This window comes from Symphalangus syndactylus, chromosome 22, assembly GCF_028878055.3.
Source record: "Symphalangus syndactylus isolate Jambi chromosome 22, NHGRI_mSymSyn1-v2.1_pri, whole genome shotgun sequence".
Classification (NCBI taxonomy): domain Eukaryota; kingdom Metazoa; phylum Chordata; class Mammalia; order Primates; family Hylobatidae; genus Symphalangus; species Symphalangus syndactylus.
The window spans coordinates 24,370,346-24,383,260 of record NC_072444.2 but is presented as its reverse complement, the minus strand read 5'-3'; positions in this window follow the sequence as shown (position 1 = coordinate 24,383,260).

Below are 12,915 nucleotides of genomic sequence, written 5' to 3'. Positions count from 1 at the left end.
AAGCACAGCTTCTGAAGACTATGCCCCTTCCAAGTGGGAGGTGTGGTTAATCCCCACATGCACACACAATTAGACTCTTCAGGGGTTCACAGATGCAGTGGGACAGTCAGTGTTTGACGGTGAACCAGCCAGCCACTCCAGGGCATGGGGATGTCATTGACATAGAAAGGGTATGTGTATGACGATCTTCCATTTCCTCAGCCGAGTTCAGCAAGCCGTCTTGCAGGTATTGGTCGGCTGCAAACACAGCTTTCACCCCAGCTCTTTAGACCAAGAATGTGATTTCTAGCACCGTAAGAGATACTTGATGTTTGCTGTTGACTGCACACTGCATCCCAAGACCCTAAGAATAGAAAGTGCTTCCTGAACACACACCCAAGCATGTTCATTATTATTTAGAAGTTTGGATTAACCTGGAAGAGCGCTTCTTCAGGAAATTGGAAGTGAGATTGCACTCGCATCTGCAGGGGTCTTGAAGATCATCCAAGTTGTGGCTCTCTGGCTAGGGGCATGATAAAAGCAATCATAAAGACCAGAGAAAGGGATTGTAATTCTAGCGCTTTAGAAAGCCAAGCCAGGAGGATCAAGACCAGCCTAGGCAACAGAGGGAGACCCTGTCTCTACTAAAAAAAAAAAAAAAAAGGCCGGGCATGGTGATGGATGCCCGCAGTCCCAGCTTCTTGAGAGGCTGAGGCAAGAGTATCACTTAAGCCCAGGAGGTTAAGGCTGCAGTGAGTTTGATTGCACCACTGTACTCTAGCCTGGGCGACTGAGCAAGACCGTGTCAAAAAAAAAAAAAAAAAAGAACACTGCTGAATAATCCTACTGACACTTTTTAAAAGTAGTCTTCCCTCTTTGCTCCCCCCACTATATCGTCCCTCTCTATTCCATCCACTCCACCTCAAAATTAATAACCTTGTGTGTTGCCCAAATTTTCACCACATTATATAATTGTGTATAGTTTCATATGCAGATAGACATATTCATAGATTCCTAACATTTGTGTTTACAAAAATGGAATCTATTAAACACTGTTTTGTGACTTGCTTTTCTCACTGTTCCCTCAGGCTGGTATCACTCTAGTTTATTCTCTGAAGTGCTGCATATTCATTAATGGTGTAAATGTTCTATAATTTGCTCACCTATTCCTGCTTCAATGGGCATTCACTTTGCTTTCCAGATGCTTCCACCCTGCCCCGAAGATCAACACTGCAATAGATGCCCTCATATGTATGCATTTACACGCCAGTTCTATTTCTGTGCAGTCGCTTCACGGGAGCTGATTAATTAGGAGGTATGTTCCAGACCACTTTCCCCCAGTGCTGGTGGGAATGTGAAGGGCAGCACCCATCTCTGCGCCTCTTACCTGTCTGATGGGTACGAAGTGATAGTTCATTGTTACTTTATCTTGCGTGTCCCCAGCAGTGAATTTGACCATCGTTTTGTTTGTTGGCATTTGGATTTACTGTTAGGAACGGCATTTGCTGAATTACAGCAAATGCCTTTCAGCATCTATTATTATGAACAGTTTATTATTATACTGTTTCTTCTCCTTTAATTTTTGTTTAAGTAACATGTTGATAGATTTCCTGATATGGAACCACTCTTAATCCCTGGAATAATGGATTCCACTTGGATAAAATGTGTTCGTTTGTTATTCTTTTGATACATTCCCGGCTCTTTTGCTAACATTTTGAGTCCTGGCACTTTTTAAGTGAAAGTGGCCTATAATTTTCTTTTTTTCAGAGTAACCTTTTTTTTTTCTTTTGAGACAGGGTCTCACTCTGTTGCCCAGGCTGGAGGGCAGTGGCTCAGTCTTGGCTCACCACAACCTTGAACTCCTGGGCTCAAGCGATCCTCCCACCTCAGCCTCCCATGGAGCTGGGGCTATAGGCATGTGCCACCTTGCCCGGCTAATTTTTTTTTATTTTGAGTAGAGATAGGGTCTTACTGTGTTGCCCAGGCTGGTCTCAAACTCGTGGACTCAACTGATCCACCTGCCTCAGCTTCCCAAAGTGCTGGGATTATAGGCATGAGCCACGGTGCCCGGTCCCTTCATCAGACTTTAGAATGAAAATTATGCTGTCTTCGTAGAATGGACTGGGGAACTTAACACCATTTGGCTTACAATACTTAAATTACATTAGAATTTTCTGTTCTGATTTTCAAAGCTTGGATAAAAGGGGGCTGTAAACCCTTAGGTTATAAAACTTTTTTTGGAGATGGAGCCTCGCTCTGTCGCCCAGGCTGGAGTGCAGTGGCGCAATCTCAGCACACTGCAACCTCTGCCTTGTGAGTGCAAGCAATTCTCCTGCCTCAGCCTCCCGAGTAGCTGGGACTAGAGGCGCCCGACACCAGGCCCAGCTAATTTTGTGTGTGTGTATTTTAGTAGAGACAGGGTTTCACTGTGTTGCCCAGGCTGGTCTCGAACTTCTGAACTCAGGCAATCCGCTCGTCTTGGCCTCCCCAAGTGCTAGGATTACAGGCATGAGCCACTGTGCCTGGGCTAGAACTCTTCTCAATGGTGCCGTTTAATCATCCTCCCGCACTCTACTCTGTTTATTGGAGTATTCAAGTTTTCCATTTCTTCATAGGTCAATTTTGGTAACATTTGATTTTTTTTAATCATTCAGTTCTCTTAACTTTTTGAATTTGTTGCTGGTACAGTTGCATGTATTCTCTTAAAATTATTTTAAGGCCTCATATCTGGTTATTACTCCTTTCTCATTCCTTGCTTGTTTTTACTTTTTTTTCATAACTAACTTTTTGAGGAGTTAGTGTTCTTTTCAAAGAACCGGTTCGAAATGTACTTTGCTGCTTTTTGTTATTTTATTGATCACATCTTTAATCTTTTGGTCCCTATACCTGGCCTGTTTTGATTTATTTTGCTATTCTTTTCTTGCTTTCTAAGGTAAGTATTTTGTTTTGTAGTGTTGTATTTTTTTCATCTTTCTTATTTTTAGGTTATAAATTTTCCTCTGGTACTCAGTTTTCCTCATTAATTTTGGCATTAAGCGTTCTCCTTTTATTGCTTTCTATGTAGTCTTTAATTTTGCTTTTAATTTCTTCTTTGATCTAAGGATTACCTACTTGTTAATTTCCAAATATTATCTTATTTATCTGTCTGTCTATCTATCTATCATCTATCTATCTATCTATCTATCTATCTATCTATCTATCTATCTACCTATCTATGTGAGACGAAGTCTGGCTCTGTCGCCCAGGCTGGAGTGCAGTGGTGCAATCTTGGTTCACTGCAACCTCTGCCTCCCAGGTTCAAGTGATTCTCCTGCCTCAGCCTCCCGAGTAGCTGGGACTTGGTATGCCACACACCTGGCTAATTTTTTGTATTTTTAATAGAGATGGGGTTTCACCATGTTGGCCAGGCTGGTCTCGAACTCCTGACCTCAAGCAATCCTCCCGCCTCAGCCTCCCAAAGTGCTGGGATTACAGGCATGAGCCACTGTGCCCAGCCAAATTATCTCCTTTAAATTAATGTTTTGAAGTTTATTGGATTATGATCAGTAAATAAATGTAACCCGAAGATTTCTACACTCTAAAAACATCTGGGCTGCGCGCAGGGGCTCGTGCCTGTAATCCCAGCACTTTGGGAGGCCAAGGTGGGCGGATCACTTCAGCTCAGGAGTTTGAGATCAATCTGGGCAACACAGCGAAACTCCATCTCTGCAAAATATACAAAAATGAGCCTGGCGTGGTGGTGCGTGCCTTAGTCCCAGCTACTTGGGTGAGAGGATCCCTTGAGCCGGGGAGGTTGAGGCTGCAGTGAGCCATAACCACTGCACTCCAGCCTGCATAACAAAAGTGAGACTCTGACCAAAAAAAAAAAAAAAAAAAAAAAAATTCGTTGTAATTTTCTTATTGTCCAAGTACTTGATCGGTTTATGTAAATGTTCCAGGGCCAGGCTCAGTGGCTCATGCCTATAATCCCAGCACTTTGGGAGGCCGAGGCGGACAGATCATGAAGTCAGGAGTTCAAGACTAGCACGGCCAATATGGTGAAACCTCGTCTCTACTAAAAATACAAAAAAATTAGTCGGGCGTGGTGGCGTGCGCCTGTAGTCCCAGCTACTTGGGAGGCTGAGGCAGAAGAATTGCTTGAACCCAGCAGGTGGAGGTTGCAGTGAGCCGAGATCGTGCCACTGCACTCCAGCCTGGGCAACAGAGCGAGACTCTATCTAAAATAAATAAATAAATGTTCCATGAGCATATGAAACAAAAGTATATTCTCTCTTTGAGGCATGCAAATAGAGATAGACAGACAGACACACAGAACTTTGTAGACTGTCTGAATTAAGTCCTGCAGGATCTTATTTTGTGTGTGGGAGAGACTGCCTTGCATCTTCAAGTGGCCTGAGGGGCAGAGTTTCTAACTCCAGCTATATCCTTTGGAAGTGCAGTAAGTGCTTAAAGTAAACAAAGTTAGAAGAAAGGAAAAAGAACACAGCAGCCTTAATTAAGCTTCCTCCAAATACTCCAGTTGGAACTTCAGAAGGATTTGATGCTGAACAATTGCACTACAGAGCTGCTTGCCCTACGCCCAGGAGCGGGGCCAACCCATTTGTCGCTGAGAGGAGCCAGACCGTGTTCTCCCACAGTCTTACCCAAGGAGCACAGCCAGCGTCAGCAGCTCCCAGGGGCTCATAAAACTTCACACCTCATGCTTATTCTGGTCTGACTCAAAAGCACAGAAAGGTCATGGGTACGTTTTGACTTGGAGGAAATGTGTGAATCTAGACCAACTCGGCTCTTGGAAACCCTGGGCAAGTGAGCCCCCAAGGGAGGGGGTGTGCGGGAGACGGGAGGAGGCGGTGCTGGGAGGGGGCGGGTGCTGAAACAGCTCCCAGGGCCACTTTAGAGGGAAAATTCCTGCCTTTTGGGCGTATTTTCCTAAGACGCTTAAGGGGTACACAGAGACTTCTGGGAAGCTTGGCCAAGCCTGCAGAAAGGGAACTCTGAATCTGTTCCACGGTTTGTCCACAGAGATCACGCATCCCTAGGTGTTCCCAGACAACACAAGTGACTCTGATGCTACAGAACCTAATCCTCTGCCCCTCCAACAACAGGGAGGCACTCCCCCCCTGCTCTTGAGCATGTACTGGGTGCCAGGCTCGGTACTGGGTGCATGGATATACAGTGAATAGGGTGGCATTCTTGCTGCCCTCACTGAGCTAGCTATACTAATGGTGGACGTCAGGGTGTGGCAGGGAAGACTCAACCGAGAAAGAGGCAGATGGTCTGAGTCCAGCAAGAGTGAGGAGAGTTCACGAGGCACCGGGAAGAGGGCAGTGTCCGTTTGGAGCCCTGAGGCAGGGACCTGCTTAGCACAGCTGAGTCCCAGGATCCCTGGACTGGCTGGAGCACAATGAGAGGAGGTGGGGGGCGCAGCCGGGCCAGGTCATGTTGGACTCTGTAAGCCACGCTAGGAGAGGCTATAAGCAGAGGGTTCCACAGTGAGGTTGGCATCGCAAAAGAAGCAGCTGTCTGGCTGCAGATGGAGACAGGGTAGCATGAGTTAGTAGTGGGGAGCAGCTGCAATAGCCCAGGCAAGAAATAAGGAGGCTTGGATGAGGATGGGGGCAGAGAGATGGAAGGGAGCCAATAGAGTCCGGATATGTTTTTGAGGGAGAAGAGAAAAACCAGTGAGATTGATTTCATGCAGAGATTAGGGGCCAAGCAGGGTGGCTTACGCCTACAATCCCAACACTTTGGAAGATGGAGGCAGAAGGATCACCAGAGCCCAGGAGTTTGAAACTTCAAAACCAGCCTGGGCAACATAGCAAGACCCCATCTCTAAAAAAAAAAAAATTAGCTGGCCGTGGTGGCACACGCCTGTACTCCCAGCTACTAAGGAGACCGAGACAGGAGAATCACTTGAGTCCTAAAGTCAAGGGTGCAGTGAGCCGAGATTGCACCACTGCACTCCACCTTGGGAGACAGCAAGACTTGTCTCAAAAAAACAAAAGAGAGAGAGATTAGGGAAAAAGAAATATCAAGTGTAGCTTCTGGGTTTCTAGCTTAAGCAACCAGTGACGTGTTTAAAACCATGGGGAGGCCGGGCGCGGTGGCTCACGCCTGTAATCCCAGCACTTTGGGAGGCCGAGGCGGGCGGATCACAAGGTCAGGAGATCGAGACCATCCTGGCTAACACGGTGAAACCCCGTCTCTACTAAAAATACAAAAAATTAGCCGGGCGTGGTGGCGGGTGCCTGTAGTCCCAGCTACGCGGGAGGCTGAGGCAGGAGAATGGCGTGAACCCCGGGGGGCGGAGCCTGCAGTGAGCCGAGATCGCGCCACTGCACTCCAGCCTGGGTGAAAGAGCGAGACTCCGTCTCAAAAACAAACAAACAAACAAAAAAAAACCATGGGGGCAGATTTGATGATAATGAGAGTAGAATTTGAGATGAGAAGGGGGCCTGGACAAGCCCTAAGGAGTTCCAGCATGTAATGGATGTGTGTAGGAGCATGAGCAAAGGAGATGGCGAAGGAGCAACTAGAGAGGTGGCTGGCAAAATAGAAGACAGTGCTTCGGCCAGGCGCAGTGGCTCACGCCTGTAATCCCAGCACTTTGGGAGGCCGAGGTGGGCAGATTACGAGGTCAGGAGATTGAGACCATCCTGGCTAACATGGTGAAACCCCGTCTCTACTAAAAATACAAAAAAAATTAGCCAGGCGTGGTGGCGGGCGCCTGTAGTCCCAGCTACTTGGGAGGCTGAGGCAGGAGAATGACGTGAAGCTGGAAGGTGGAGCTTGCAGTGAGCCGAGATCACGCCACTGTACTCCAGCCTGGGTGACAGAGTGAGACTCCGTCTCCAAAAAAAAACAGTGCTTCGAGAAGGAAGATACAGTCAACTGGATTGCATGGCGCTAAAATGCCAAGTAAGACATATGTCGTATTCAACAATGTAGAGGACATTGCCTGTAAGTTTTGTTGGAATTTCAGACAGAGCAACGTTAGGCAGGATGAAGCACTGATGGCAGGTTAAGAAGAGATGAATATGACACAGTGGCCATGGAACTTTGGTCCACGACAGTGACTTACAAGGGCGGTCGGTGGAAGTAGGAGCCTGCATGCTGGAGAAAGAGTGCAGATCCAGCCTGCAAACAATTAAAAAACAATAATAAAACTAGGACTAAAAGCCGGCTGCTTTTTATTATCACTGTGTTCTTGGCAATTCGAAACAAAATCTGGAGATTTGGGGTGGAGATAAAATTCTCCTCCCCTCAAAAATCTTTAGTGAGTTTAAATTCCAGTGAGTTTTAGTAGATATGTAGGCAAGCTTTAAATTAGCACATTGTGGTACTTTTCCTTTAGTAAACCTTGTACACCACGTGGACATTAATTCTGAGATCCTCCGGTTATGCAGTGGGCGCCCACCAAGTGTGGACTCAGCTAACGCACCTTCATTTCAAGAGAATGTTCTAATGGTTTGGAATTGTTCAGGCTTGCTTGGGGCACATTGGAGTCTCTAACCCCCCTGTTCCAACATATTCCTGCATTTAAACAGATTTTAAGACAAAGCAATGGGACTTGAGTTGCTTCAATGCTGTCATTCTGTGTGACCACTTGCGGTTTTATTTTATTTTATTTTATTTTTTTGAGACGGAGTTTCACTCTTGTCGCCCAGGCTGGAGTGCAGTGGCGCGATCTCGGCTCACTGCAGCCTCCACCTCCCAGGTTCAAGCAATTCTCTTGCCTCAGCCTCCCATGTAATTGAAATTGCAGGCATGCACCACCACACCCAGCTAATTTTTGTATTTTTAGTAGAGATGGAGTTTCACCATGTTGGCCGGGCTGGTCTCGAACTCCTGACCTCAAGTGATTTGCCCATCTCAGCCTTTCAGAGTGCTGGGATTACAGGTGTGAGCCACCGCGCCCGGCCTCACTTGCAGTTTATTTGTGTTTTAAAACTTAAAGAGTGAGGCCGGGCGCAGTGGCTCATGCCTGTAATCCCAACGCTCTGGGAGGTCGGTCAAGGGAGGTGGATCTCCTGAGGTCAGGAGTTTGAGACCAGCCTGGCCAACATGGTGAAACCCCGTGTCTACTAAAAAAACAAAAAAATTAGCTGGGCATGGTGGTGCGCGCCTGTAATCCCAGCTACTCAGTAGGCTGAGGCAGGAGAATCGCTTGAACTTGGGAGGTGGAGGTTGCGGTGAGCTGAGATCGTGCCACTGCACTCCAGCCTGGGCGACAGAGAGAGACTTTGTCTCAGAAACAAAACCTTAAAGAGTGAAATAGAATCCAGACTAGGAAGGGGAATCTTCTTGTCTGGTAAGTGCAAATTTTAGTTCATCCATGAAATGTAAAGAAAATTGTTATGTTAGCAGTATGATTTTACAATTGCCACAATTTCAGTTGTACCTTTTGCTGATGATTTTCTTAAAATCCACTTACTAGTTACTGGAGAATTACCTCAAAGTGATAGATATAACAAATGTCTATTTGATATATAATAAATAGACATTTGTTATATACGGCTATCACCAAAAGACCAAAATACAAATCATTAAGTAAATATAATAAATACATAGCAATGGCCGGATGCAGTGGCTCACGCCTGTAATCCCAGCACTTTGGGAGGCTGAGGCGGGCGGATCACCTGAGGTCAGGAGTTGAAGATCGGCCTGGCCAACATGGAGAAACCCCGTCTCTACTAAAGATACAAAAATTAGCCTGGTGCGGTGGCAGGCGCCTGTAATCCCAGCTACTCGGGAGGCTGAGGCAGGAGAATTGCTTGAACCCAGGAGGCGGAGGTTGCAGTGAGCTGAGATCGCGCCACTGCACTCCAGCCTGGGCAACAGAACGAGACTCTGTCTCAAAAAAGCAAACAAACCAACAAAAAACATGTAATAAGAGTAAGTAGTTGTGCCCTTTTGTACTGTCATACTTTTGTACTGTGATTGTGTATTTTAAAAGTTCAGTAAAAAATTTTCACCATCTGCATTTATTTTCTTCTTCTTGTTTCATTCATTAGTATTAGTGAAGATATTAGGTTGCTGCAAAGGTAATTGCTGGGTTTTTTTTTTTTTTGAGACAGAATTTCACTCTTGTTGCCCAGGCTGGAGTGCAATGGCGCGATCTCGGCTCACTGCAACCTCTGCCTCCTGGATTCAAGCGATTCTCTTGCCTCAGTCTCCCGAGTAGCTGGGATTACAGGCATGCGCCACCACACCCGGCTAATTTTGTATTTTTAGTAGAGACGGGGTTTCTCCATGTTGGTCAGGCTGGTCTCGAACTCCCGACCTCAGGTGATCTGCCCAAAGTGCTGGGATTACAGGCGTGAGCCACTGTGCCTGGCAGGTAATTGCTGTTTTTGTCATTGAAAGTAGTTTTGTCATATTGAGAAAGGAAGAGTTAAAAACAAAAAACAAAACAAAACAAAAAACTCAGAATAGTTCTATGGGCTTCCAGCCTACTAAGCACACCACTGGTCCAAGGTAAGGGTCCTGGGGGATGTCCAGTGTCTGTCATCCCTGGAGATGGGAGAGGAGTTGGGTCTGACAATTGGCACCACCAGACTAAGCCAAGGCCCCTCATGGAGTTGATGAGAGAAGTTCCCAAAAGGACTGAAACATCTTCAGTGCAGTCTGAATTGGGGAAGGGCAGGGCAGGTGGGTGACGGGAGATCTAGAATGAAAGAGTCCTGAACTGGAGTTTTATGGGAGCTTGGAATGAACTATTTTCCAATCCTGTGTCCCACCGTGTTCCACGCCACACTAATCCTGTCCCCAGAGGCAGCTACTTTGAACTCTTTTCCAATGTCTTCTTGTATTTAACTCTATTTTTCCAAATATCATGTTTTCACCTATTTTTGCACTTTTTTTCCAGTTGCAGGTGTGGTCTACTGATTTTCTACTGTGGAGGATTAGGCTTTAGTTCTCTCTGTCTCCCCCACAACCTCCCCAAAATATTCCACACTGGGGAGAAAAGGAGAAACATCATTACAGACCCTAGCTGTTTACAGAATAGCAGGGGAATATTATGAATAACTTTTTGCCTTTAAATCTAACAATGCAGATAAAATGGACACATTTCTTGAAAGGCACAAGTAACAAAACTTCATAGGAGAAACGGGAAATTTGAATAGCCCTGTATCTATCAATGAAATTAAATTTTTAATTAAAAACCTTCCCCCTACACAAAAAATCCAGGCCCAGATGGCTTCACTTGTGAATTCCACTCAAGGAAAACACTCAAGGAAAAATTAGTATCAACCCTACACAAATCCACACTAGAGAAGAAAGCACTTTCCAATTCCTTTTATGATAAACAAACTATAGTATAACATAAGGTTAGAATACTATGCAGCAATGAAAACCCACACACTCCTGACACACAAAGCCGCCTAGAGGAGCTCGGAATCATGCAGAGTGAAAGGAGAGTAATGGCCAAACTAAGCTTTAAAAAAAGAGTCAGTGATGTGAAGAGGCGTGAATGGGAGTGAGCAGAGGGAGATTTTCTCTTCGAGAACAGGAAGCCGGTAACCTAAATGAGTAAATGTGCCTATGGCCTTGGCTACTCCCTGAGATGGAGAACTGGGAGGCTCACGCCTGTAATCCCAGCACTTTGGGAGGCCGAGGTGGGCGGATCACAAGGTCAGGAGACCAAGACCATCCTGGCTAACACAGTGAAACCCTGTCACTACTAAAAATACAAAAAATTAGCCGGACGTGGTGGTGTGTGCCTGTAGTCCCAGCTACTCAGGAGGCTAAGGAAGAGAATCACTTGAACCTGGGAGGCGGAGGTTGCAGTGAGCCGAGATTGTACCATTGTACTCCAGCCTGGGCAACAGAGCGAGACTCCATCTCAAAAAAAAAAAAAAAAAGAGAGAGAACTGGGAGGCCATCTTAGGTGATGGGTTTCACTTTGGACACATTGAACATGGGGCCCTGCAGAATATCCGGTTAGCAGCATTAGAAAGGTAGAGATGCGGGAGTCATTCTTTTGGAGACAGTATTTTGTTTGTTTGTTTGTTTATTTTTTGGAGACAGAGCCTCACTCTGCTGCCCAGGCTGGAGTGCCATGCTGCGATCTCAGCTCACTGCAACCTCTGCCTCCCAGGTTCAAGCGATTCTCCTGCCTCAGCCTCCTGAGTAGCTGCAACTACAGAAATGTGCCACCACGCCTGGCTAATTTTTGTGTTTTTAGTAGAGATGGGGTTTCACCATGTTGGCCAGGCTGGCCTTGAACTGACCTCAAGTGATCCACCCACTTCAGCCTCCCAAAGTGCTGGGACTCCAGGCATGAGCCACCGCACCTGGCCTGGAGACAGTAGTTTAAATAAGTCCTGGCATGAATGCCTTACCCAGAGGGAGCATAAAGTGAGGGGTCTAAGGCCAGCACCCTGGGAAATGTCAACGTAAGAACTGCCAGGGGAGGAGGAACCAGGAAGGGTCAGTGACGGGGATGACAAAGGGGGTGTCATGGGGAAAAGGGCAGAGGAAGAGGGACTAGTGACCACCTCTGCTCTCAGGTGGAGCAAGACTGAAAAGAGGCCGGGGATTGGGAAATGAGGCCATTGGTGGCCTTGTCCCTGGCGGCTCTGGGATGTGGGCCAGAAGCCAGCCAGTCCCCGGTGTTGAAATAGGATCCAAAGGTGAAGAAGGGAGTGTAGATTATCTTTAAAATTTGACTGTGGGAGGGAGGGCGGTTTTGGTTTTTGCCATATTGGTGTTTTAAAAGCAGCAGGGAGCTGAGCTGCTTGTGGACTGGAAGGAAGGAGCCCGCAGATAGGGAGGAGAGGAGGGGAAGTGGGTAGTGAAGGGGAGAGAGAATAGCCAGGCAGGGGTGGTGGGCAGAAGGAGAGGAGATGGAACCCTAGAGGCCTGGGCAGGAGGCCTCTTGCTGTTGAGCTGCGGCCGGCTGTATTTTGAGACCTTAACGTTAACCTTCTCAGCTGTGTTGGATGCGGCCTCCAGAGGCCCAGGAGAGGTGGGGATCAGACAGGGTTCAACAGGCAGCCAGAACCATGAGGTCTGTCGTGAAATAAAGGATGTATTCTAGGAGTCAGGCCTCACCCAGCTGGGTGGAGGGCAAGGAGGACTGCCGGGGTGGGTGTCTTTGGGAGGTGTCTTCTGTGAGTTTGCAGCAAAGGGTCTGGGGTGGGCCTGAGGTCAGTGTTGGTCAGCAAGGCCAGCCTTACCTTTGCCTCTCAAATCATGGGTGCCTTCCCTCTTGACAACTCTGCCCTGAGACCTACAGGAAGTGGATTCTGAGAAATATGGCTTCCACCATGTTACCAAGTGGACCGGCGCTGTCCCATAGAAATAATGCAAGTCACCCGGGCTCCTGGAATCCCAGCACTTTGGGAGGCCCAGGCAGGCGGATCCCTTGAGGCCAGGAGTTTGAGACCAGCCTGGCCAACATGGCGAAACCCCATCTCTATCTTTACTAAAAATACAAAAATCAGCTGGGCATGACGATGCACGCCTGTAATCCCAGGACGTTGCAGTGAGTGAGATGGCACCACTGCACTCCAGCCGGGGCAACAGAGCAAGACTCTGTATCCAAAAAGAAAAACAAAGAAACAATGCAAGTCACACATGTAATTTAAAATTGTCTAGGCTGGGAGCAGTGGCTGACACCTATAATCCCAGTACTTTGGGAGGCTGAGGCGGGAGGATTGCTTGAGCTCAGGAGTTCAGGACCAGCTGGGGAAACATAGTGAGACCTTGTCTCTACTTTAAAAATAAAAAAAAAATGAGCTGGGCATCGTGGCACATGTCTGTAGTCCCAGCTAGTAGGGAGACTGAGGCTTCTTGAACTCAGGAGGTAGAGGCTGCAGTGAGCTGAGATCGAACCACTGCACTCCAGCCTCTGCAACAGAGCAAGACCCTGTCACTAAAAAATAAAAATAAATAGGCTGGGTGCGGTGGCTCATGCCTGTAACCCCAGCA